The sequence below is a fragment of the Odocoileus virginianus genome, chromosome 23 (assembly GCF_023699985.2).
Source record: "Odocoileus virginianus isolate 20LAN1187 ecotype Illinois chromosome 23, Ovbor_1.2, whole genome shotgun sequence".
NCBI classification, from domain to species: Eukaryota; Metazoa; Chordata; class Mammalia; order Artiodactyla; family Cervidae; genus Odocoileus; species Odocoileus virginianus.
In genome coordinates, this window is record NC_069696.1 from 40727168 (window position 1) to 40751204 (window position 24037).

The following is a 24037-nucleotide window of genomic DNA, read 5'->3' on the forward strand; positions in this document are numbered from 1 at the left end:
AACAAAAAATGAGGAGGAGAAATTAAAACTGAAACAAAAAAACGATAAAACACAAATTTAAAAAGTGAGCAAAAGACAAAGAAAAAAAGAGAAAAATAAAAAAGAGAAAAAGGAAAAAAAATCAACAAAATGGCAAAAACACGGAAAAAAGCTCGCTAGCTATAGGTCCAGCCGTCAGGTCACCAAAATCAGCTTCCTGGGCTCTGTGGACAAAAACCTGCACCAGCTGGGGTCTTATATAGGGTTTTTGTGTTTCATCACAGTGATGCCTTGTGAGGTCAGAGCAAGAAATGGACCAGTCATGGCTGGGGATAAACCCAGTGGTTTTTCTCCCTTTTCAGCTTCAAGGCCCCTTTACACTTAGGTAAAAGGTCCCAAAGAGATTTTTCTTTAAATATATTAGAGACTGGTATTCACTTTGTTAGAAATTAAAATCTGTAGGAGGCTTCAGCAACTTTTTCATTTCTAGTTTGAAAGTTAGTAATAATTTTAAAGACCTCATAATGTCTCCACTTGAAATATTCTTTTCCCTTAAACTCTGGTCGCAATGTGATGATTTAACTGACTTGATGAAACTATAGGAAAATGTTCTATTGTGTGAGACACTGGTAAAGCACATTATTAATGTTTATGAAGGCGAGAGAAGATTTGCCAGGAGGATCAAGAGCGGATTTCTCATCGGGAGCCTCAGAAGTCAGATGACATGGGTGAGTGTCTTTGAAATATGTTGAAGGAAAGAAGGAAATGTTAACCAAGAATCCTATGTTTAGCAAAGCTGTCCTTTACCATCAAACAGTGATGGAGGCATTTCCAGTTCAGGGAGGATCTGAGCCGCCCGATCTTCCCGAGCCAGGGAGCCCTTCAGAGGGGAAGGACAGACCTCAGCAGTGACTCTGAGCTGCACGGAGAGAGAAGGGCCTCTGGCAAAAGGAGACGCATGGAGGCTTAGAGAGCCAGTGCTGCACCGCTGTATTAGAGTGGGCAACCGGCTCGGACCTACTGCATAGCATAGGGGACTCTGCTCAATGACCTGTGGCAGCCTCGATGGGAGGGTAGTTTGGGAAAGAATGGATACACGTGTATGTATGGCTGAGTTCCTTTGCTGTCCACCTGAAATTATCACATTGTTTATCAGCTATGTTGTCATGCAGTCACCTAAGTGTGTCCAGCTCTTTGTGACCCCATGGATGGCAGCATGCCAGGCCTCCCTGTCCCTCACCATCTCCTGAAGTTTGCCCAAGTTCATATCCATTGTGTCAGTGATGCCATCCAGCCATCTCATCCTCTGACACCCTCTTCTCCTTCTGCCCTTAATCTTTCCCAGCTTCAGGGACCTTTCCAAAGAGTTAGCTATTTGCATCAGGTGACCAAAATACTGGAGCTTCAGCATCAGTCCCTCCAATGAGTATCCAGGGTTGATTTCCCTTAAGATTGACTGGTTTGATCTCTTGGCTGTCCACGGGACTCTCAGGAGTCTTCTCCAGCACCACAGTTTGAGGGCATTAATGCTTTGGTACTCTGCCTTCTTTACGGTCTAGCTCTCACAACCATACGTGACCACTGGGAAGACTATACAGACCTTAGTCAACGGAGTAACGTCTCTGCTTTTCAACACACCCAAGTCCTTACACACACCCAGGTGACAGAGTTTCAATGTTGCTTCTTGGTTCGGGAATTTTTGCAAAGAAGAAGCTTCAGATCATGGGTCCAACACTCCAACAGCCTCAGTACTCGACCAGAGCTAGCCAAGTCCAGATCCAGTTTCCTCCTTTCTCCATATGTTCATCAGGCACACAACTGTTGGTTTCTCTTTTTCACTTCAAACATTTAGCCTCTGGGAAAACGTCTGGCATAGCACTTGGCACAGGAATGTAAAAAAACTGAATCCCGGCCAATGTAATTTATATTTGTGACAGTATTATAAAGAAAATAAGACAGAATGATAAGCTGGAGAGCAGCCAGCTGAGGGAGGGTACCTTAGTTTTTTTCAGGTTAAAATTATATGCCACAGGTCATACAGAGTTGTGGGTGGTATTGTGAGTGACAATTCATGAACCCAACTACAGGGTGAAGTGAAGCATTCATCGGGGACTTGAATAAGATGGAGATGAGTCACAGGCTGCATGAAATCAACTATAGCCCAATATAGAATAAAAATAATAAAAAAGATCTCCTTTAATGACCTTCCATCATGTATTGTAGTTTTCAGGGTAGAGGTTTTTCCATCAATTCAGTTCAGTTCATTCGCTCAGTCATGCAATTCCATGAGCCACAGCATGCCAGTCCTCCCTGTCCATCACCAACTCCCGGAGTTTACCCAAACTCATGTCCATTGAGTTGGTGATGCCATCCAACCATCTCAGCCTCTGTCGTCCCCTTCTCCTCCTGCCCTCAATCTTTCCCAGCATCAGGGTCTTTTCTAAGGAGTTAGCTCTTTGCATCAGGTGGCCAAAATATTGGAGTTTCAGCTTCAGCATCAGTCCTTCCAATGAACACTCAGGACTGATCTCCTTTAGGATGGACTGGTTGGACCTCTTTGCAGTCCAAGGGACTCTCAAGAATCTTCTCCAACACCACAGTTCAAAAGCATCATTCTTCTGTGCTCAGCTTTCTTTATAGTCCAACTCTCACATCCGTACATGACTCCTGGAAAAACAATAGCCTTGGCTAGACGGACCTTTGTTGGCAAAGTAATGTCTCTGCTTTTTAAGATACTGTCTATGTTGGTCATAACTTTCCTTCCAAGGAATAAGTGTCTTTTAATTTCACGGCTGCAATCACCATCTGTAGTGATTTTGAAAGTGAAAGTGAAGTTGCTCAGTCATGTCCAACTCTTTGCGACCCTGTGGACTGTAGCCTACCAGGCTCCTCTGTCCATGGGATTCTCCAGGCAAGAATACTGGAGTGGGTTGCTGTTCCTTCTCAGGATCCCAGGGGATCTTCCCCACCCAGGGATTGAACCTGGGTCTCCTGCATTGCAGGCAGACGCTTTAACCTCTGAGCCACCAGGGAAGTAGTGATTTTAGTGCTCCCCAAAATAAAGTCAGCCACTGTTTCCACTGTTTCCCCATCTATTTGTCATGAAGTGATGGGACTGGATACCATGATCTTAGTTTTCTGAATATTGAGCTTTAAGCCAACTTTTTCACTCTACTCTTTCACTTTCATCAAGAAGTTCTTCAGTTCTTCTTCACTTTCTGCCATAAGAGTGGAGTCATCTGCATATCTGAGGTTATTGATATTTCTCTCAGAAATCTTGATTCCAGCTTGTGCTTCATCCAGCCCAGCGTTTCTCACGATGTACTCTGCATATAAATTAAATAAGCAGGGTAACAATATACAGCCTTGACATACTCCTTTCCCGATTTGGAACCAGTTTGTTCTTCCATGTCCAGTTCTAACTGTTGCTTCTTGACCTGCATACAGGTTTCTCAGGAGGCAGGTCAGGTGGTCTGATATTCCCATCTCTTTAAGAATTTTCCACAGTTTATTGTGATCCACACAGTCAAAGGCTTTGGCATAGTCACTAAAGCAGAAATAGATGTTTTTCTGGAACTCTCTTGCTTTTTCAATGATACAGCTGATGTTGGCAATTTGACCTCTGGTTCCTCTGCCTTTTCTAAAACCAGCTTGAACATCTGGAAGTTCACGGTTCACATACTGCTGAAGCCTGGCTTGGAGAATTTTGAGCATTACTTTACTAGTGTGTGAGATGAGTGCAATTGTGCAGTAGTTTGAGCATTCTTTGGCATTACTTTTCTTTGGGATTGGAATGAAAACTGACATGTCTTTTCCAGTCCTGTGGCCACTGCTGAATTTTCCAAATTTGCTGGCATATTGAGTGCAGCACTTTCACAGCATCATCTTTTAGGATTTGAAATAGCTCAACTGGAATTCCATCACCTGCACTAGCTTTGTTCGTAGTGATGCTTCCTAAGGCCCACTTGACTTCACATTCCAGGATGTCTGGCTCTAGGTGAGTGATCACACCATTGTGATTATCTGGGTAGTGATGATCTTCTTTGTACAGTTCCATATCTCTCATTAAATTTATTTTCAAAGTGATCTATGATATTTTTAGCCTTCACTGTAAATAGAATTGTTTTGCTAATTTCATTTTCCGAATGTTTGTTGTTCACATATAAAAATATAAATTTTCTATATTGGAAAAAAAAAAGTCAGTCATAATAACCTCCGAAGGCCAGCATATCAGAGTTGGCATAGATTTTGTAGGGGCAAGTTTGAACCACTCTGATTGCCTATAGATCATGTCTCCTGTAGACAGCTGTATCAAGCACAGAGGACAGATAGTCATCAATGGATTTATAGGGTCTAGTATTTCTGAGTTTCAGTGCATTGCATGGATCTGGGAAATTTCCATTCAATCCTTCATTCAGCAAACATTCATTTGGTGCCTACTATGTGTCAGATGGGCTTCCCCAGTGGCTCAGAAGTAAAGAATCAACTTGCAATGTAGGAGCTGCAGGAGACATGGGTTCAATCCCTGGGTCGGGAAGATTCCCTGGAGGAAGAGATGGCAACCCACTCCAGTATTCTTGCCTGGAGAATCCCATGGAGCCTGGCAGGCTACAGTCTATAAGGTCGCAAAGAGTCGGACACGACTGAAGAGACGGCATGCACGCACACACGTGTTAGACACTAGGCTAAGGAGGAGGAGGAACATATTAAGACCAAAACTCCTGCCCAGACGGGATTATGATCAGAGAGGCAACATGATAAACAAGCAGATAGATATTACAAATTATGGTAAGTGGCTTGAATAAGACAATGCTGTAAATAGTATTACAGTTAGCCTGTCTTATTCATTACCATGTTTAGGAAGGTGATTTTCAGATGGGGACAAGTGATGATATTCATCCCACCTTAAACAAAGTATGGCCAGACCTGTTAGAACTCAAGGTTCTACTCAAAGAGTGAGGGCATTTCAGAGGAATGGAATCTTCAAATTGGTGAAAGTGGTTTCTTTGATAATCTCTTGAAATATCATGAAATGACTTGGGTTTACCCCTCACTCATTATCAACAGAATTGTCAGCAAATTAAAACTGGCTTTGTTGGCTTTTTTTTTTTTTTTTTTTGCGGGGAGTGGTCAATATGGATTTTGTCATTATAGTTCTTGGTTTGATAAAGACTATCAGAAAGGAAAAGGAAAATAAATGAAGTAAGAAACAGAACCAATTCTTCAAATGTAACCAAGAAAGTGAGCTCATGTTTAAGAGGAGTTTGGGAGCTTAAGGGAGTTGTAATAAAGCTTAAATCTTGCTATACAGTGGTGGTGAGTGCTACCCAGGTGCCTCAGTGGTAAAGAATCTGCCTGCCAATGCAGGAGACACAGGTTTGATCCTTGGGTCAGGAAGATCCCTTGAAGAAGGAAATGGTAACCCACTCCAGTATTCTTGTCTGGAGAATCCCATGGACACAAGAGCCTGGTGGGCTTTATAGTCCACTGGGTTGAAAAGAGTTGGATGTGACCTAATAACTAAACAACAGCAATGCGGTAATGGTGCATCTTCCTGGGACTCTGTTCTCAAGGATGTGATTCAGGGGATGATGACTGGTCCATGAGACATACACTTTAGCACTGGGTAAATCTCATGTCATGAATTTTCCCTCCATAAGGTTGGCAGAAATGGTTATTTCTTCAAGTAAGTCCTAGATGGGGTGGTTGGCTCGTAGGGTTTATGCTGTTTGGAAACAGACATGTTTAAACTCTTGAGTTCCATTATTGTGGTGAGATGAGAGTCTCAGGGAAAAGACAGATTGAGATCCATCTCACCACCCATGCTGCAGTTTAGAATCCCCTGAGGGGAACTTTCACAAAACCCTCCCTGGCTCAGCCCCACCCCCACTAGTTATGTCAGAATCCCTTGGAGAGGGAGATCATGTATTGTTCTTGCTCATTCGCTGGGTCGTGTCTGACTCTTTGCAACCCCATGGACTGCAGCATGCTTATGGGAGAACAGATTCTGGGATACGGTTACCTTTAGCAGGAAACTGGACTGTGAGCTCAGAGGACTAGTTCTGAATTGATGCCCCAAGTCAGCACTTCTCAGAGCTCACTGTGCATCCACATTCCCTGGGGCTTTTATTAAAATGCAGGTTCTGATTTGGTCCACCTGGGCTGGGGCCAGAGACTTAGCTCTTCTAACAGCCCCCACGTGGATTCTGATACACATCCAGGGTAGCCAGACCCCAGATGATACACGGATGTAAGCACCATGACATTGGAAAAGCATTCCTTAGAGCAGCGATCTCAACCTTGGCTGAACATCACCTGGGTAACTTTCATAAAATACCCATACTGGGGCTTTACCCTGAGAGACTCTGATTCAACTGGGAGCTGGGCATCAACTATTTTTAAAGTTTTTCAAGTGATTTTTAACATGCAGCCAGGGTTAGGAAACTGCTCTAGAGGATTTTTTTTTTCCTTAACTTGAGATCATTGTTGTTGTTTAGTTGTTCTTTGCGACCCTATGGATTGTAGCCTACCAGCCTATAAGGACAAATTCCTTTGTCCTTGGGATTTCCCAGGCAAGAATACTGGAGTGGGCTGTCATTTTCTTCTCTGAGGGATCTTCCTGACTCAGGAATTGAACCCATGTCTCCTGCATTGACAGGGGGATTAATTTACCACTGAAGCCACCAGGGAAGTCCAACTTGAGATTAGTGCCGCTTAATAGTAATTACATGCATGTGTATTAGCCATATGTTTCTGTGTGATAAATTACCCATGACTTAATATTATGATGTCACATGGTTTCTGAGGGCCAGAAACCTGGGAGTGGCTTAACTGGGTGATTCCAATGCAGAGTCTTTCATGAGGTTGTAGTCAGGACATTGCTTTGGCTGCAATTATCTGAAGGTTGGACTATGGCCGGAGGACCTGCTTCTGAGAGGGTACATCTACATGGGTGTTGGCTAGAGGGCTTGGTTCCTCACTGTGCAGGCTTGTTCATAGGGCTGTTCACAAATTAGTACTAACTTCCTCTAGAGTACATGACTAGAGAGAGAGAGGGAGAAAGAGAGAGACAGAAGGATAGACAGACAGAAATATTGAAAGAGAGACCAAAGCAGAAGCTTCAGCATATTTTGTAACCTAATCTTGAATGATACACCATTACTTCTGGTGTATTCCACTAAAAAATATACTGTAATGTTCCTTTAAGGAAGACTGCACAGGACACAGGGCAAGATGACATTCACAAATCTGGGAATTACTGAATACTTGAACCTAGAAAATATTTTGTATTCTACAAACTGGTCCTAGGCAAGCATGTGGCAGTTTTACATTTAGAGATGCACACAAAAAGTTACACGAACATTTTATTTATTTTTTTTTGAAATCAAGTATCTTTTAGATTTAAAAGATATCCTTTTTAAAAGGATAAAAGCAGTAAAAATTATACTTTAAGTGAATAAATTACTATATATTCTGATATTTCTAAAACAGAGGAGGAGAATGGAAGCCACACAAATTACTGTAGGTGAGCAACCCTTGACTATGTGGGTACCACCCAAGTTCTCCAGTCGACTCCACCGCTAGACTTCGATGCAGACACTATCCAGGAACCAGAGCTGCTCTTTCCATCACAGCAGGAGGAGCCTTCCTTGTCACTGGGGCACGGAGAGAACCCAAGTCTGTGCCTTCAAGCACCTCTTCTGCCAGGCTCCAAGCAAAAGGCTCAGCCTGAGCTGTGTTCATCTTCTCCTGCAGGTTAATGGTGTTAAAATGAAGCAAAGGAAGTGCCTAGAAGTTGGGCACCTCCCCTTTCTGCAGTTGTTTTATTTTCTTCTCCTTCTGTAAGTGAATTTTTTGAATCAAAAGAGAAAGGGCCTATTTCCATAGTTCCCCTCACCGGGATTTTGGGCTTCAAAGGTACTCCATAGTGGGGCAATTGTTAACCTCTTATCACTACTAGCTGTTCCTCATCTTCATCTTCTTGGGTGGGTTTTGGGGTTCTCTTTTTCTGAACAAAGGCAGGTGACCTAGGGTCAATGAGTGGAATTTCTTTCTTTTCAGGAACACCCATAACATCTAACAAGCTATAAGAAAGGCAAGGCTTCGCATGAAATTTAAAATGTTTATCCTCCTATACCTTCTTTGCTTCTCATTGTTTGATTCTTTTCTCTGTTTCAAAATCAAAGACAATAGGGATGGTGGGTGGCTTCTCTGGCAGTTTCTTAGACAAAATGGACCCACCATCAAGAATCCTGAAGTCCGATTTATGTGCTTTAAATCTGCAGAGCCTTCAGGACTTCCCTGAGCATCCAGGGTTTAAGACTCCACCTTGTAATGCAGGGGTCAGGTTGGATGCCTGGTCTGGGAACTAAGATCCCACAGGCCTCAGAGCAACTAGTCTGCAAGCCGCAAACTAGAGAGTCCATGCATCTCAATCAAAGACTTTGTGGGATGCAGTGACGATCCCAAGTGTCACAACTAAGGCCTGACAAAGACAAATAAATAAATAAATATGTAAAAATATTGTAGAGCCCTGCTTCTACAGGATTACATTTCTTGGATTTTCCATTTGTTTCCAACACCTCCACCACATTTTGTTGCATTTTTATTCTCTTCTCCGACTCTTGCTTCTCAGTACTTTTTAGGATCTTCTGTATATGGGGAAAAGAACCTTAACTGGAGCTGGAATCTGAGGCTGAGCCGCGTGGGCTTTCTGCTGAGTTCGTTTTTCGCTGCCCTGGTTTCCAGCACGACGGGCCTTCCTCTGCACCGGAGTTTCTTCACGTTCGGCTTCTGTCACAGGAGCTTCGCTGAGTTTGGCTCCTGCTGCGCTTGGCCTCTTCCACATGGAGGTTGTTTCAGCCAGGTTAAGCCCAAGTCACGGCACCATAGATGTCAGGCGAGTGTATGCTCCTCGGTTCTTTGTCTCGTCACAACAAAAATTTGGAGTGACAGACATTAAAGCCCCCTTGGTGGGTCACAGCTCTCGGAGGACAGACCGTGTTATAGCTCTGAGGTCTCGACTGGACCATGTTATAGCTCTTAAATAAATCAGTGTTACAGCTCTATTTTATTTAGATGATAGCAGGAAAATCCATCTTCGAGGAGTGAAGGCACACCGATCCAAAGACGTGAAGAGAAGAGCACCCCATCACACAGGAGATCCTACACGAACATTTTAACAATGTGCATGCTAAGTCACTTTAGTCGTGTCCAATTCTTTGTGAACCAATGGACTATAGCCCTCCAGGCTCCTCTGTCCATGGGATTCTCCAGGCAAGAATACTGGAGTGGGTTGCTATTCCTTTCTTCAGGGAATCATCCCAACACAGGGATTGAACCCACAACTCTTTTGTCTCCTGCATTGGCAGGTGGGTTCTTTACCACTAGCGCTGCCTAATGAACTCAAACAAAAATATTCTATTGGTCACACAGACCAACCCTGATACAATGTGGGAGGGGATCACAGAAGGGTGTGAATATCAGGAAGAATTACTGGGGGTCATCTTGGAGATGGCTACCACAGGGTGCATGCAAGTAATTTAAAACATTTTAGTAGACATACAAAAAAAAGTAAAAAAAAAAAAAAGAAAGAAAAGATAGCATGATTTTTAATGATATATTTTATTTGGCCAAGCTATCCAAATATGTTCTGACCCATAATCAATAAAAAAATTTGCATTCTTTCTTATCCTAAATTTGAATTCTGATGTCTGCTTTATATTCATAGCTCATCTCTATTTTGACCTGCCGTGTTTCAAGCATTCATTCGCTGAGTTGCTTGTTCTTAATTCTACAGGTAACCATGTCTGGATGGATCCTAAGGGTAGATTCTCCCACTTTGTAAAGGCCCAGCCTCTATTACCCTTACCCAAATGATAGACCTATTGGTTTACTTACTATTCCAACTAAACCACCTGTCAATTTCCTCTTCTGGAAATGGCAGGTCTGGGGTTTTCCAGGCTGGTGTTTTGTATGAAGAGGCCCTTGGGTTTTCAGCATATTTATTCCACATGATTGACCTTTTTTTATGCCACTGGTGCAAAAATCTGTCAGGGATGATATACGAATTGCAGTAGTAGTGACTGAGTCTGGCCTTTGACTCAGTGGAGAGAAACCAATTATGTGGAGAGAAAGCAATTATGGGCTAAGCTAGAGGTGCTGATATTCATCCCCACCCTGCCACAGGCACTGACACAGAACCTGCCCTTTAGCAGCGCCTGCAGGCCGGCGTCTGGAGGAATCGCCTCCTCAAAAGCAGATGGAGACTTCAAGCGGAGCACAGAGGCCAAGGTCTGGGCCCAGCTCCCGCTAACATGTCTTGCATGACTTGAAAGAATTTTGGGATGAGCTGAATGAAGTGCCCTTTGCTACGAGGAACAGAAAGTTAAAAGTCTTTTTCTATGCAGATGACATGATTTTATTGTCAAGAAGCAAGAATGGCCTCATTACTGTCAGGAAAAACTGGCTCAGAATGAACTGTTTTAACCCCCAATTGTCACTGTAGGCAGATGTCCTCCAACATTGAGTTGGCTTTTATTCAACAACCTGTGAATTGCATTCACTCATTTAGTCACTGAGGGTTGCATTTTCCTACTCAGCCATTTGCGGGACTCACCAGGAGGTGATATTTGCTTAACATTAGGTGTCTGTGGGTGCAGAGTTAGGATTTTTCTAGGGCCTTCTTGGGTGATTTATAAAACATACTTTGAAAAAAAATTAAAGCTAAAATTATTATGGTTTGGCTTGATGGACTTGGACATTATTTCTTGGTCTGGGAGAAGATGAAGAGCTGTTCTCTTAAGGACTGCAGGTTTCCACAGGCATCCCCACAGCTTTCCTACTGGTATTCTCACAGGTATTCTTTTTTTTTTTTCATTTATTTTTATTAGTTGGAGGCTAATTACTTTACAATATTGTAGTGGGTTTTGTCATACCTTGACATGAATCAGCCATGGATTTACATGTGTTCCCCATCCTGATCCCCCCTCCCACCTCCCTCTCCACCCGATCCCTCTGAGTCTTCCCAGTGCACCAGGCCCGAGTACTTGTCTCATGCATCCAACCTGGGCCTCACAGGTATTCTTACAGGTATTCCCACAAGTACTCTCACAGGTATTATCAGAGTATTCTCACAGGTAGTCCCACAAGTATTCCCACAGGAACCCTCACAAGTATTTTCACAGGTATTCCCACAGGCATCCCTAAAAGCTTTTCTACTGGAATTCCCACAAGTATTCTGAGAGGTGTTCCCTAAACTATTCCCACAGGTACCCTCACAAGTATTCCCACAAGTATTTTCAGAGGTGTTCCCAAAAGTATTCCCACAGGCACCCCCACAGGTATTTTGACCTCTCTTTGTGTAGAGGTAAGTCCACTTGATTGTAAATCACACGGATCTTTCCTTAACTGGTACCACAGCATGCCTCTTCCTCAGGCCAGTTCTTACTCCAGACTGTAACTTCAAACTTGTCTGCTATCCACATTTCATCTCAACTGTTTTCTAGGATGAGGTAGAGATGTAAATAAACACTAGTGTGAAGAATGGGACAACCCATCTGTCATCCTGAACAGTTCAATACGAGGACTGGATCCCAGGTCTCCTGATTGCCTCACTAGTGTTTTCCTATCAGACCATGATATGGGCATGTGAGTTTAACAAGAAGAGTTTAGCTGTTGTGGAGGCAACACATTACTGCACCAATAGATGGAAATCCTGGATAAAACACACCAGAGATTTCACATGCAAGAGGGTATTTATTTATTTTCTATCATGTAAATGGAGTCAAGAGTGTCAGGTCAGGGCTGGGCTGGGTTGGATTGGCAAATTCACTATCAAAGGGGTCTACATACCTTTGTGCCAACTTCTGTCCTCAGTGTTGCCCCACAGTCCAAGTTGGCTGCTGTGGCTCTGGACATCAAGTCTGCATTCCAGGTGGAAAGGAAGAAGGACTAATCTCTTACCTTGGTCAGTTCCCCTCAAGAGTTTTCTGGAAGAAAATGCATCCAATGACTTTCTCTTTCATTCCATTAAGCCTCCTCTTATGGCTGAAGGTGGGACTAGGAAATGTAATCTTGAACCTGAAAACACTGCTAACCTGAATAAGACTGGGATTCTATTGCTAACAAGAAGGGAAATATGCATATTGGATATACAACAGAAGCCTGACTACAGCTTGTAGTTGGGAGCTACAATGAGCAAGCCCCTTAAAAACATGGAGAAAGGAAGTGAGATGGCCTTTTTGGTGACAGACCTAATCCTGAACACAAAACACTGAAGTGGAGAAGTGTAAAGGCAATTTAAGAAGACACAGAAGTTGCACCCTGTTAGTAATGTGTCTATGTGAAAGGGGCTGATCAGCTCCAGGGGCTGGTGAAAACCCTCACTGGGGCACACGTGGGAGGCGCCTTCTCTTCCTGAACTTCGGCAGCAGGAAGTGCATCTGGGGGTGGGGGGAAAATTTTAGTAAGTTTAGTTATTTTGGTACCACTGGGAAGATCCTATGCTTGAGATGGGTGTGCAACCAGTTGTATCACTTGGGGTACAAGTTGATTAAACAGCCCAAATGCTTAGCTCACAAATATGAGCATGCTGGGATCCAGAGGAATAAATCTATAAGATGGCAGGTGATAAATGCTATGAAGGGAAGAAAATAAGAAAACAAGAGCAAGGAGACGAGAATGACAATTAGGGAAGCACTTCAGAAAGAAGGAGAGACTAGAACGTCAGGATGCAGAGTCCTCATCCCTGCTTTCCTATTGACTTGCGTGTGTATCTGCTTCACTGGCTCTCAGTCTCCAGCTCTGTGGAATGGGTACATTGGACTGGTGGCCAGAAAAGTGCAGTGATTAAGAGCATGGACTGTTGAATGGGTGCCTCCTGCCTTTGAACAGCTCAAATGTTAACTGAGCCTAGTGACCTCGTCTCTCTGAGCATCAGTTGGCTCGCCTGTAAGTGGGAATCAGGGCAGTCATCCATAGGTGTCACTAGAGGAGGCTTAAGCCAGGCAACGTAAATAAAGTGTCTGCACAAAAGAGTGCAGCTTCTCAGGTGGCACAGTGGTGAAGAATCTATCTGTCAAAGCAGGAGACACAGAGACATGGGTTTGATCCCCGAGTGGAGAAGATTCCGTGGAGGAGCAAATGGCAACCCACTTCAGTATTCTTGTCTGGAAAATTCCATGGACAGTGGAACCTGGTGGACTATAGTCCAGGGGATCACAAAGAGCCGGACACAACAGAGCACATGCCCACATGCCCAAAGCAGTGCAGCACTGATAGTTTCCTCCCCTGCCTACTCCACTGGACCAGGAAGTGCTGTCCTTTCTTGATAATCTGCTTCCAGCTGTCACCACCGCCAACTCCGGACTTCCTTTGGCAGCCCGTCTCCCTGGTGACCGTTGCTATGATTGTCTCAGAAGTAAAAAGACTACCACCCACTGTGCATGCGGAAGACCCTGTGTGCTGCTGTCTGGAGTCCTTTTAACCCGTGATTTATTAGGCTTGTTGTCACTAATGACTTCTCAAATGAGCCCATAAATTAGAAATATTAATAAAGAACCCCTGGGGTCTTAAACTGATAACTTGGGTTACAGGGTCCATTTATGGATCAATTAGGATCAGTTGACATTTCCATCTGTATCATCATCTATTCAGGGTGCAAATGGTTCTCAGACTCTGCTCTGGGGGTTCAAAAGAGAAATCAGCTGAAGGGTGGAGGGTTACATAGATATAGTGATGTGGGTCCTTATTTCTTCTGCACCCACATGGTCCATCAGTTCACAAGTGTATCACTTGAATTTGCTTCACACCCTCTTGCTCCCCTTCTGCATTCCAGAGCTTTCTGTGAGTAATACATTCATTCATTCATTCATTCTTCTTTCAGTTACTTCTTCCTTCCTGCCCAGCTTCTCTGCTCCATTTGCTGAATGTTTCCTGAGTATCTCATATCGCTTTGGGTAAGTCTGTAATTATATCAGTAGGGGTGATGAAGGTGATAAGGATTAAAAAAACACCTCTCCCTGGTGGCTCAGATGGTAAAGATATCTGCCTGCAATGTGGGAGACCTGGGTTCAATCCCTGGGTGGGGAAGATCCCCTGCAGAAGGGAATGGCTACCCACTCCAGCGTTCTTGCCTGGAGAATCCCATGGACAGAGGATCCTGGCCAGCACAGTCTATGGGGTCGCAAAGAGTTGGTCATGACTGAGCGACTGAATGAAGTGAACTTCACTTCATCTGTTTTTGAGTATTAATACATGGCAGATATTTCATTTTCTAGAGAAGGTAACTAGGGCACACAGCAGTAAAATAACTTGCCCAAGATCAGGGAAGCTAAATGACTTACCCAAAGCCACACAGCAAAAAAGAAAAAGAAAGGCGCCAGGGAGCTTTGGGCAAATTGCTTTAACACTCTATGCTCCAGTCTCTTCTATTGTAAAATGGTAAAAGATAGACAGAACCCATGTCGCAGGGCTGCTGTGAGAATTAAACATGAAGGGCTTCCAACAGTGCCAGGCCTGCAGAAAGTACTGCTGTCAGTCTTGGACCTAAAACTGACCATGAAGAAAGGGAGACCCACAGAGTATCTTGCCCAAGTCTGCCCAGCAAAGGCAACGGCAGGTGTGGGATTTGAACGCAGATCCATTCTGCTCTAGAGCCTCTACACTCAGAAAGCACTTTATCTTTCAGCTCACAATCTAAAACCAAAAACCGGAAGTCACATTCAGCAGACACAGAAAGGGAAAAACTTCATAATCTCGCCTCTATATGGAATCTAAAAAAGTTGACTCTGTAGAAGCAAAGAGTAGAATGGTGGTCAGGAGGGGTGGGGGTGGGAATGCGAAGATGCTGGAGGAGGGAACAGTCTTGCAGTTATATAGGATAACAAGTCTAGCCATCTAAGGGGCAGCATGAGGCTCTGGTTAATAATACCGCAATGGCACAGGGAACTATATTCAGTATCCTGCGATAAAGCATAATGGAAAAGAATGTATATGCTATAACTCAGTCACTTTGCTGTATGGTAGAAATTAAACACAACGTTGTAAATAAAAAATTCATTTTTTAAAAACTTTAAAAAATAACAAATTCTGAAAATCTGCTAAGAGTAGATCTAAGGTGCTTTCACCATGTGCACACTTGCAGACACACACATACACACACACACACGGGAACTATGTGAGGAGGTAATGCATTGACTAGCTTGATTGTAGTAATCATTTTGCTGTCTACATGCATATCAAATCATCATGTTGTACATCTTGAATGCACACAATATTAATTTTAAAAAAAGGAGAAAATGAAACTGTCTACGTGGTTTCAGTTAATCTGCCCCATTGTGGACGGGGCACCATGGAGGACTTCCTGGAGGAGGTGGCACTTGAACCGTCTCTGAGAGGACGATGGGGAGGAGGAAATACTGTGAGGATGGGAATGGTAACCCAGGGGGTGGGATTCATCTGGAGAAGAGCTGCAGGTAGGTTTGCCTAGAGCAGGGAAAGAGGGAAGGTGGAGAGAGGCAAAGACCCAGCCTCCTGCGCCAGGCCCCTGGCCTCACCAACGCAGGTGTGCATCACACTGTCTCCCTCCGCAGTTGTTGAGCGGGTGGATGTGGCGAGGCGTGTGAATGTCGCAGGGGTGCAGTGAATGGTGACTTCACGACCTGCGTTTAGAGACTTCCTCACGGTTGAAACAAAACCCTCCGCACAGGTCTTGTTTTGACGAAGGAAACCAAAGAGAGAAAAGGGAGGACACCCGCGGAAGGTCAGCAGCGGAGGAGGAAGGTGGGTGTGGACAGGCTCCGGGGGGCGGGCCCGGCCGGCTGGCGCTCCATCGGCGGCCACTTCCTCGGAGCGAGGGCGGGTAGGCGAGTGCAGACAGGCCGGCGTGAGTGAAGTGAGTGAAGGGCGGTTTGACAGGGCTTCTCCCTGAAGTCTTCTGTGTAGAGGGGGCTACAGTCCGTCCCTCACTCTGAAAAGGTCCACTGATGCCCACTGGAACTTTCTGGAAATGGCGATAGTCATAGAGACGTAAGAGTTTTTTGAGCAGGAAAGGCATCGACGGGTGTTTAAGCCCAGGTGGGGCCCATTAGGGAAGCGACTTTCCCAAGGTCACAGGGTCAGTTCGTGGGAAAGCCAAGAGGGTGGGTCTCTTGACTCCTGATTTCATGGCACAGAATATACCAGAGCTGAGAGATCCTTGGAGGTCATCCCTCCCGTGTGCTTGATGGCCAGGCAGGGAGATGACCGCCTGGCACAGCGTCGGGGGCGGGGTCACATAGCAGTTGGGAACACAGGCTCTCCAGTCAAGATCATCCCAGGTTCATGTCTCACCCTGCCCCTTCCTATCTGTGTGAACTTCAGTGATGTCTCTGGGCTCAGGGTCCCTCATCTCTGAAGTGGAACTAACGATGCTTATGTCACAGACGTGTTGTGAGCATTAAATGAGATGACAGGAGAAGAGCACAGTGCCTGGCATGCCGAAAGTCCCCACTTACTGCATGCTGTTATTATAAATCCAAGGCTGCACATGGTGGATGGTCGTACGGTGGGGGCGCTGTGGCTGACTCCCCACCACGCACTGCAGCCTTGATCTGTTGGATGGTGGCGCTTCAGTTTAGGGAGCTGACCGAGGTCCCAGGTCAGGGGCCCAGATGGACCAAAACCAAAACCCTGAAAATTATCCCACATTTTTCTCTCTCATCCTACATCTATTTCATCAGCAAATTCTGTTGACTACAACTTTTTTTTTTTTTTTTCCTTGGTTACATCTTTTGGGTGTGTTTGGAATCCCACTTCATCTCAGCTCCCCTTTGGTGAGCCAGCTGAGTCCCTGCCTTGGACGACTATACATGATTCCCTGCTTTTGTCCCTTCCCCTCCAGTCTCTGCCCCTTCAACTACCGTATCCAGCCTCTTCTGCTCAAGCACCTGCCCTGATCCCCCATGAATCTAGAGGAGAACCAACAGCCTTGTGAAATCTGATCTCTCTGTGCTCCAGCTGCACAGACCTCCTGGCAGTTCTTTTGAATGTGCTGAATGCACTCTGATCTTTGCATTTGCTCTTCCCTCTGCCTGAAATGCTTTTCCGTGCACAGCCTCATGGCTCACTCTTTCTTTCCTCCTAGTCTGCTGGAACACCACTTTCTTGGCTAGACCCTCCACACTCACCCCTGCTCTGGTACCCTGATCCTCCTTTCCTTTTTCTACAGCACTTACATGCGTCTAAGTTACTTTTTTATTTTTATTTTAATTGGAGGATAATTGCTTTACAATATTGTGTTAGTTTTTGCCACACAGCAACATAATCAGCCATAAGTGTACATATTTCCCCTCCCTCTTGAACCTTTCTCCATCCCCATCCTAACCCTCTAGGTTGTCCCAGAGCACTGGGTTTGAGCATTCTGCATCATACAGCAAATTCCCACTGGGTATCTATTTTACTTGGTATCTATTTTATCTATTATATGATAATGTATATGTTTCAATATTACCCTTTCAATTTGTCCCTCCCTCTCCTTCCCGCACTGTGTCCACAAGTCTGTTCTCTATTGTTTGGCATGTCTGTGGCTTAGAGCTTACTCTGTCCCTCTTGCCAATTAGATTATAAGTCCATGAGAAGTGAGATTTTTTTTTTTTGGTCTATTTGTTCATGACTGTATCTCAAGGATCTAGAACAGTATCTGACACAGTACATATTCACTGAAAGAAAATCTCTTGTTTCCAGTTTCTTCTGACCTGAACTCCCTCTCTGGCCACACAAGTTATTTATGTCACACAAGGGCAAGTGTTACTGAGTCCAAGCTCATTCTGCCCACTGCAGGACAGGTCAGTGAATCAGGGACAAGGTGTTGAGGCAAGGATTATGACTTTATTCTGAAAGCCAGCAGACCAAGAGGGTGGCAGACTAATGTCTCAAAATAACCATCATATCAGAGTCTGGATGCCAGGTTTCTTTTATAATAAGGTGAGGAGATAAAGTAAAAAAGGCCAGTAATCTTACAAGGCTTCCCTGGTGGTGCAGAGGTTAAAGTGTCTGCCTCTAACGTGGGAGACCTGGGTTTGATCCCTGGGTCTCAGGAAGATCCCCTGGAGAAGGAAATGGCAACCCACTCCAGTATTCTTGCCTGGAGAATCCCATGGACAGAGGAGCCTGGTAGGGTGCAGTTCACGGGGTCGCAAAGAGTTGGACACGACTGAATGACTCACGTTTTCACTTTTCAATCTTACAAATATCTCTGGGAATGGTTAGCCTTAGGAGGAGATGTGTTAATTTCTTCCTTTCTCTAACCATCCACAGATGGACAGGGTCCTGAACAAAGGCATTTTGGTTTAACATTCAGGCAGAGGGGTAGGGTTACTTGAGGCAGGCGATTATATATAAACAGCATCCTTTTAGTGAACAAAAGCAACGGGAAGCAAAGATTAAAGTAAAAGAAACAGATCCAACACGGAGTCCTTCTCTGTAACACAAGGACATCATCTCTGCTGGATGTCAGCCTGTGTGCCATCTCCTTGGTTGAGGCCAACCTGTCACTAAACATAAAGCAAAATATGGGTGGCACAGTGGTAAAGAATTCAGCCTCCAATGCAGAAGACACAGGAGTTGCGGGTTCAATCCCTGGGTCAGGAAGATCCCCTGGAGGAGGAGATGGCAACCCACTCTAGTACTATTGCCTGGGAAATCCCATGAACAGAGGAGCCTGGTGAGCTATAGTCCATGGGGGTTGCAAGGAGTCGGACATGACTGAGTGACTGAGCATACACACACACACACGTTACATTAAACATTATTTTACTATAATTAAATGAGTGCCCTCAGACTTTTAGAATGAACAAAGAATGAATCACATTTTCTTCCTTTTGGTGGAATTTTTCTGACAAGACGGTTTAATGGTGTGTTAGGACACCCTTCACTCCTTATTAGATTTTCAAGGCACCACTGTAAAGAGGGTCTTTTTTTTTTTTTTCTTTATTTGCAAAAATGCTTGAGGGCTTCCTAAGTTTCCCTAAGGGCTTCTCTTAATACTTTGATATTAAATTATTCTCTTTGGAGATACTTATTCATTATCCTCATTGATTTCCTCTTTGTTAATTATTAACTGGTCTCACCCTTCTACACAGTACTGATAGCTAGCACTTTTTGAGTGTTTACTATGAGCAAGGCTCTTTGTGTATATTAATGGATTTATTCTTACATGATTCTATGGGGTAGGACATATTTGGTGTGTTTTATAAGGAAACTGGCATGGAGAGGCTTAGTAACTTGCTCATAGGTTTGTAAGGAGTAACAGGAAGGAGGGGCTTGAATCACAAGACTGCTTCTTAGCTGCTCGCTGATCAAAGGCTCTCTGTGTGATTGGAACCATGCTCTCACATCACTTTCGTTGAGCTCATGAAATCCTGTCTCACTTGTGAGATTTACACTTTCTTTTAAAAAAAATTTATTTATTTTAGGTCGTGCTGGGCCTTCATTGCTGGTGAAGGCTTCTCTGTAGTTGCGGAGGCCAGGCGCTACTCTCTAATTGTGGTGCATGGGCTTCTCATTGCAGTGGCTTCTCTTGTTCAGAGCGCAGGCTCTCGGGCACTCGGGCTTCAGTAGTTGCGGCTCCCAGGCTCTAGAGCACAGGCCCAGTAGTTGTGGTGTGTGGGCTCAGTCGCTCTGCGACTGAGGTGTGTGGGATCTTCCCCGACTAGGGATTGAATCCATGTCTCTTGTATTGGCAAGTGGATTCCCCACCACTGAGCTGCCAGGGAAGCCTGAGATTTGCATTTTCAAATACAGTTAATTGAACTTCATGGGCACAGCATCTTGGAGTGCTGAGGTCTGTCCATGAGGGTGACTCACTGCTCACTGGATAGTGTGATGAGCCGTGGGAGACACGGTGTTAAATGGGGTGGGACATCCCAGCAAGGGTGTGTATATAAGTGGTTAGTTTATTGGTGATTTTTATGTCTGACCATGGAAGGAATTGCTGGAGAACTGCTTTAGGGATAGATAAACTCACAGCTGTGTGTTCAGAGTGAAGAGACTGGGGCTTCCCCAAGCTGTTTCCTGGATCCATTCTTTGACATAATGAAAAGCATTTCTTTTTCTTTTTTCATTTATTTTTATTAGTTGGAGGCTAATTACTTCACAACATTGCAGCGGGTTTGTCATACATTGAAATGAATCAGCCATGGAGTTACATGTATTCCCCATCCCGATCCCCCCCGCCCCCACCTCCCTCTCCACCAGATTCCTCTTGGTCTTCCCAGTGCACCAGGCCCGAGCACTTGTCTCATGCATCCAACCTGGGCTGGTGATCTGTTTCACTATAGATAATATACATGCTGTTCTCTCAAAACATCCCACCCTCGCCTTTCCCACAGAGTCCAAAAGTCTGTTCTGTACATCTGTGTCTCTTTTTCTGTTTTGCATATAGGGTTATCATTACCGTCTTTCTAAATTTCATATATATGTGTTAGTATGCTGTAATGTTCTTTATCTTTCTGGCTTACTTCGCTCTGTATAATGGGCTCCAGTTTTATGCATCTCATTAGAACTGATTCAAATGAATTCTTTTTAATGGCTGAGTAATATTCCATGGTGTATATGTACCACAGCTTCCTTATCCATTCGTCTACTGATGGGCATCTAGGTTGCTTCCATGTCCTGGCTATTATAAACAGTGCTGCGATGAACATTGGGGTGCACGTGTCTCTTTCAGATCTGGTTTCCTCAGTGTGTATGCCCAGGAGTGGTATTGCTGGGTCATATGTTCTATTTCCAGTTTTTTAAGAAATCTCCACACTGTTCTCTATAGTGGCTGTACTAGTTTGCATTCCCACCAACAGTGTAAGAGGGTTCCCTTTTCTCCACACCCTCTCCAGCATTTATTGCTTGTAGACTTTTGGATAGCAGCCATCCTGACTGGCCTGTAATGGTACCTCATTGTGGTTTTGATTTGCATTTCTCTGATAATGAGTGATGTTGAGCATCTATGAAAAGCATTTCTTGACAGTCAGATGGGGGAGGCAAGGCTGGAGGGGATAGGAGGAGGAGTGAAATTAACATGTTTTGGACACCAACACTGTACTAGAGTTTCTGGGAGATTTAATTCATTCTTCCTACAAGCCAAGGTGAGAGGTATGACCTGCCCATTTTACAGATGAAGAAACTGAGGCCTTGGGAGGGAAAGTCACCTAGCCTAGGTACTCAGATCTACATTCAGTTTTGGGTTTGTGGGTCTTCCAAAGCCAGACTTTCCCCGAGACACTGTGTCCTTGCTAGTACAGAAGGGTTAGTTGAGGTTGGGGAGGACCCTGGGGAATGCTGGCAGAGTTGGTCTGAGAGGCAGCCAGTGTGGCAGCGGTGACAGGAAGAGAGAAGCTGGGCCTGCAGGAAGCCATAGCCCTGAACAAATACAGCGGAGCCAGCATCTGTTCCCATTGCTTGATGCCTGGCCTCTCTAGTTCCTTCTGGTTGGAACCAGACTTTTTCTCCAAGGATGGAAAAGGGAGGCTGGTCCTCCCCATGGTTTGAAGGCTGCTACTTCCAAAAGCCTGAGAAGATGTCACTCCCCAGTTTAGGGGGTGCAACAAAGCATCTTCTCTGCTAGCTCCAGAAATGTCAGAGTGACCAGCTGGAGGAGTGCCAGAGTGTGGCAGAGGGACACAAGGAGGTTCCCACAGAGAACATAAAAGGGAGCGTGTCTCCTGATTCACGTACCAATTACACTCAGTGTACCACATTACAAGGCTAATAGGAAATAAAGCAGAAGACCATCTGTCCATGCCCGAGCCCATGCAGGCCTCTGATTGCTCAGCCGTGGTTGGCCACCTTCCGGCCTGGCCCCTGGAGGCTGATGGAGTGGATTATCGTTTTGGCACAGGAATCATTGGGGAGGGGGCCACACCCATCTCACAGTCAGTCTGCATAGGCTGGGAGACCTCCTTTCTCTTCCTTTAGTTTCTAAGATGGTTGGAGGTCAACAGCATCCTTTGGGTTGAGATGCTTTGAGTAGGACCTGTTGACTTAAAAAATATTCATAGCCTAAAAATTGAGAGTTATGTTTTATTTGGTGGAAATCTTTAGGACTTCAAGCCCCAGAGACAGCATCTCAAGTAACGCTGAAAGAATTGCTCCAAAGAGGTGAGGAGAGGAACCAGGTTATATAGAAGTTTTGCAACAAAGGGTAGGTAGTCTGAACATCAAGAGATTATTGATAATTAAAGAAAATCAGATATTCCAAGCTAAGGACTTTAGCATCTTTGTATTTATGGGAAGATGCAAGAGTTTGGACTCACTGAAATCCTTCCTTTGATATGTACCTCAGCTACTGGGGCCAGTATCTTATATTTTTCACATCCTGAGCTTCCTTGGGGCTCACCATAGGGAGTTGCTGTTGTCTGATGGCGGCTAGATGGCAGGTATTCTTTTCCTTCCCATGTTCCCTCCGGGCTCATCGGCTCACATTGGAGAGCTGCAATCGCTGATGACTGTGACATCCTTATTTACTGATATGGCAGGAAATATTCCATTTCTCAGGTCTTTGGCTGAAGAAATGAAAGCTGGGCCCCCCTTGTGTCCTCTATCGTTGGTAGAGCCAGACCTGCTGTCAGCCCACGGAGGACCTGGACCAGGTAGGGAGGTGCTCTCCTGAGGCAGATACGGGAGGGCACAGAGCCTGGTAAACAGGGAGAGCTGGGGTTTCCTGGCCCTCCCAGCAGGTGTGCCCGTGTAGATACAACCTGGACAATCACAAGTGGTCAGGGCCCTGGTGGTGATGGGGGTGGGAAGGGGGGCAGAGGGGTTTACCTTGCAGGAAAGGAAGTGCTCAGGATCCAGAGGTTGGGATGGGATATGGGACCAGCCTTGCCTTCCTCCTGCTTTCCTCAGTCCCACTGTGATCACTTCCACCATTGCTTTCCCTCATTACTGCCCTCTAGTCCCCCAACCCTAGGCTAAGGCGACTCCATGAGGACTTTGGGAAGTAGTCTTGGGGTTTAAACGGACTGTGGAGGAAATGGCAATGATTATTATTAACATTTTAAAACTGTTAAATGCTTATTAACATAAGGAGAAGGGCTCCCTCTCATTAGTAACCCAAGAAATGGAAATGTAATTTTTAGATTATTTATTTATTTATTATTTGACTGTGTTTTGTGGCATGTGGGACTTTAGTTCCCTGACCAGGGAGTGAACCTGCATCCCTGCAGTGGAAGCACATTTTAATCACTGGACCATCAGGGAAGTCCTGGGAATTTAGATGACAACCTGGAAATTGTTTTATATGAGAAAGAACTGCTTTCTGAAGCAGTCAGTTTGGTTCAGTTTGAGTTTGTTTATTCGGCCTATGACTTTCTGGGTCTGTCTCAAGATGTAAATGATTCAAATTTTGTATTTTTCTAAGATGTTGTTTTTGTTCAGTTGCTGAGTTGTGTCCGACTCTTTGTAAACCCATTTCCAAAATGTGGAATATTCTAATACTGAAAACAGGTCCTCCCTTCCCTGGTGGCTGGTCGCCAAGCCCCTGTGTGATGCTGGGCTGCTCTGGCACTGGAAGGCAGAGCCAGATGAGAGCTGGGTCACAGTCTGGCGCGAGGACAGCACGGGAGCAAGTATGACCGGGGTGGCAAAGTGGCAACGAGCAGAGCTCCACAGCTCAGCACACGGGTGGAACCCAGTGGTGTGCCCTTGCTGAGGCCAGATGGGCACCGAGCTCTGCCGCCAGGCGGCCGCCCTGAAGTGGGAGGGGCAGGGCTCCTTGGGAGGGCAAGGGATGAGGCTGGAAATCCAAGTCTGTCTCTCTGTCCCTTCTCTTCTTAGAAGCTCACCAGTCAGACTGGATTAGGATCTGCCCTAAGGACCTCATCTTCACTGGAGGACACCTGCAAAGACCTGGTTTCCCAACAATGGTGCATTCACAGGCACTGGGGTCAGGGTTTCCACAATTGCATTGTTCAGGGACACAATTAAACCCACAACAGTAAGAAAAGCACTTAGCTTGGGCCGGTGCCTCATGAGTGTTCAATCAATATTAGCCTTTATTATGACTTCTGACGTCTCAAAGGAGACA

The 24037-nt window shown here is 45.0% G+C and overlaps 2 long non-coding RNA genes and 1 other non-coding gene across 3 annotated transcripts; 2 read left to right on the top strand and 1 right to left on the bottom strand.

The window, feature by feature from the left end:
* Positions 1–311: 311 nt before the first annotated feature.
* Positions 312–9622, top strand: LOC139030635 (uncharacterized). The gene is made up of 3 exons (XR_011483031.1): positions 312–707; positions 7471–7820; positions 8041–9622. It is a non-coding gene; the product is annotated as an uncharacterized lncRNA (long non-coding RNA).
* On the bottom strand, positions 2941–3012 carry TRNAC-GCA (transfer RNA cysteine (anticodon GCA)). Its single transcript has one exon. It is a non-coding gene; the product is annotated as a tRNA-Cys (tRNA).
* Positions 9623–13765: 4143 nt separating the features above from the next.
* Positions 13766–23591, top strand: LOC139030693 (uncharacterized). The gene is made up of 4 exons (XR_011483100.1): positions 13766–13937; positions 15689–15762; positions 22507–22601; positions 23458–23591. It is a non-coding gene; the product is annotated as an uncharacterized lncRNA (long non-coding RNA).
* The last annotated feature ends 446 nt before the right edge of the window (positions 23592–24037 follow it).